The sequence below is a fragment of the Monodon monoceros genome, unplaced genomic scaffold (genome assembly GCF_005190385.1).
Source record: "Monodon monoceros isolate NGI ecotype Baffin Bay Population unplaced genomic scaffold, NGI_Narwhal_1 Super_Scaffold_22, whole genome shotgun sequence".
NCBI lineage: Eukaryota > Metazoa > Chordata > Mammalia > Artiodactyla > Monodontidae > Monodon > Monodon monoceros.
In genome coordinates, this window is record NW_021703779.1 from 39,443,625 (window position 1) to 39,447,461 (window position 3,837).

Here is a 3,837-nt window from a genome sequence, read left to right on the forward strand (position 1 = left end):
CCTGCGTGAAGTGTGAGAGAGGGATGAGGAAGCAATACTTCCTCTGCAGCAATCTGGTTGTCCCCGTTTTCACTTCCACTGACTCTCATGTCTCCCAGCTCTCCAGGTGTGCTCCATCCTTGCCTGTAGCCTGCGTTACACAAACTCTAGGCCAGCAGTCCCTCTTCCCCACCACATCAGTCTTCAGCCTTCCATCAGCTTTTCTCTCCCTGGAACCTACTGGAATCCCTCATGCACGGATATTCCCCACTCCTACCACACACGCCTCACTGCTTACAGTCTCTTCTTTGTTATTGGCTTATACATTAAACAGTCCACTCTCTTGAACTGAAGGCTTACAACATAATTTAAGTTTAAAAGTGCTCATGATGGGAATTCCCTGGCAGTCCGGTGGTTAGGACTGTGTGCTTCCACTGCCAGCTGGGTTCAATCCCTGGTGGAGAAAATAAGATCCTGCAAGCCACGCGACCTAGGCAAAAAAAAAAAAATGCTCACGAGGTGATTCTGATAACCCCTCCTCCCCACTCCCTTGAAGTCTCACTGTTGACCTAAATGCAGTGTGGTCCTTCCACCCCTAGTCTTCTCCTGCTCAGTAAAAGGTACCAACATGCCCCTAGCTGGCCATAAACCTGGGTTTCATCTGATTCCTTTTTTATCCTCAATCTCCACATCTAATCCACCAGCAAACTCTGTTATTTCTGCCACTTAAAAGCATCTCACAGGCAAAAAAGGAAACCTACAGGCCAAACTGAAGTTAAAAATCCTAATTAAAAGAAAAAACACGTTAAAAGAATAGCACACCCTGACTCGGACCGGTTAATTCCAGGAATTCAAGGATGACTCAATATTAGGAAATTTACTAAAATATTTCATCAGATTAACAGATCAAAGAATTAAAATCATGTACTTCTCTTCATAAATGCTAAAAAGATATTTAATAAAATTTTACATCCATTCTTGTTTTTTAAATCTCTACAAAATACAATAGAAAGGACAAAACAGCATGATAAAAACATGGCCAAAGATGAGAAAATTCTGGAGATGGATAGTGGTGATGGTTGCACAACAATGTGAATGTACTTAATGCCACTGAAACGTACTGGTAAATTTTATGTTATGTATGTTTCACCACTATTTGTATCCCAAAGTCAGCATCATGCTTAATGGGAAAACAGTGAAAGTATTCTCATTTGAGACTGGAATAAGACAAAGACGTTCACTATTATTACTATTATTTAAACTTAATCTGGAGATACTAGCTAATGTAATTAGGCAAAAGGAACAAGTTAAAGGAATAAAATTGGAAAAGAGAAGGTAAAATTATTATTTACATTTGATACAATTGTATACCTAGAAAATCAAAAGAATCAACTGAAAAATCATTATAGAAATAAGATAATTCAATAAAATTTATAGATACAAAATTAATAAATAGAAACATATATGCAAAATTAATATATAGTCTTCATATACACAAACAGAAGAGCTATTGGAAGAAAAGATCCCCATTTACAAAAGCCACTAAAAAAACAGATAAAATACCTGGGAATATACTTAAAATAGTTGCATGATGTATATGAAGAAAGCTTTTAAAAATAAAAATACTATACAAACAGCTCATATAACTCAATATCAAAAAAACAAACAACCGAATCAAAAACTGGGCATAAGACCTAAACAGACATTTATCCAAATAAAACATACAGATGGCCAACAGACATATGAAAAGATGCTCAGCAATCTAATTATTAGAGAAGTGCAAATCAAACACCCCCGTGAGACATCACCTCACACCAGTCAGAATGGCTATCATCAAAAAGTCTACAAATAATGAATGCTGGAGAGGGTATGGAGAAAAGGGGACCCTCCTACACTGTTGGTGGGAATGTAAGTTGGTGCAACCGCTATGAAAAACAGTATGGCAGTTCCTCAAAAAACTAAAAATAGAGCTCCCATAAAATTCAACAATCTCCCTCCTGGGCTTATATCCAGAAAAGTTAAAAACTCTAATTTGAAAATACATGCACCCCAATGTTCATAGCAGCACTATTCACAATAGCCAAGACATGGAAGCAACCTAAGTGCCCATCAACAGATGACTGGATAAAGAAGATGTGTTATATATATATATACACAATGGGATATTATTCAGCCATAAAAAAGAATGAAATATTGCCATTTGCAGCAACATGGATGGACCTAGAGAATACTAAGTGAAGTAAGTCAGATAAAGACAAATAAATATTATATGATATCGCTTATATGTGGAATCTAAAAAATAATACAAATGAATCTATATACAAAACAGAAACAGACTCACAGATATAGAAAACAAACTTATGGTTACCAAAGGGGAAGGGGAGGAGGGATAAATTAGGAGTGGGGGATTAACAGATACAAAATATTATACGTAAAATAGATAAGCAACAAAGATTTACCGTAAGCACAGGGAACTATATTCAATACCTTGTAAAAACATATAATGGAAATAATCTGAAAAAAATTATATATATATATATATATATATATATATATATATCTGAACCACTTTGCTATACACCTGAAACTAACACAATATTGTAAATCAACTATACTTCAATTAAAAAAATAAAAAGTAAAAGCACTAGAAGAAAACATATAAGCACTCTTTTATAAGTGTAGAATGGCCTATCTAATTTGATCCAGAACCCAGAGCCATAAAAGAAATGATTGATATCGATGACAAAAAATTAAGTATTTCTGTATGGCAATATGCACCATAAGCAAAGACAAACAACAAACTGGAACAAATGATTGCAATTCAAATGACATGTATAAAGGGCTTCTACGAATCAAAAATAAAATACCATCAGCCTAGAAGAAAAATTGTTGGAGGCTATGAGTGGGCAGTTCACAGAGAAGGAAATACAAATGGCTCTTAAATATGGGGGAAAATGTTCAACCTTGCTCGTAATAAAAGAAATAAATAATTAAAGCAACACTGAGAAATTCTTCATTTATCAGATTCACAAGCTCCAAAAATTTGATAATCCAATAATTGGCAAAGATGTGGGGGAAAGGGTCTCTCAGACATTGCTCGTTGGGACTGCAGATCGGTAGGACCTCTGGGAGGGGTGAGTGACAACGTCTGTCAAAACTACAAATACTGGGCTTCCCTGGTGGCACAGTGGTTGAGAGTCCGCCTGCCGATGCAGGGGACGCGGGTTCGTGCCCCGGTCTGGGAAGATCCCACATGCCGCGGAGCAGCTGGGCCCGTGAGCCATGGCCGCTGAGCCTGCGCGTCCGGAGCCTGTGCTCCGCAACGGGAGAGGCCCGTGTACCGCAAAAAAAATAAAAATAAAAAGCTACAAATACACCCAGGAATTCCACTTTGAGGAATTTATCCTACAGATATACTTACATGTTGCACAAATTGGCATATGCAGCATTATTTGTAACAGTGAAAGTTTGGAAACAACCTAAATGTCTATCACTAGGGAAGAGGTCAAATAAATTATGGTACATGCACTCAATGGAACACGATGCAGTCATCAAAATGAGTGAGGTATCTGTTGAGATGCTAATACGGAGCTTCAAGATACATTAAGAAAAAAAGCAAGGTACAGAACGCTGCATAAAATATACTAACATTTGTGGAAATGTATTTGCTTGCATATAAAAAAAATCTCTGGAGGAATACATAAGCAGTGGATACAGTGTGATACTTCTGGGGAGAACTAGGTGGTTGGTTAGAAGGGAAATTTTCACTCTATTTCTTTTTGGACCTTTTGAATTTTGAATCATGTCAATGTATTGTCTATTCAAAAAAAAATTTTAGACAGATTTTATTCATTTATT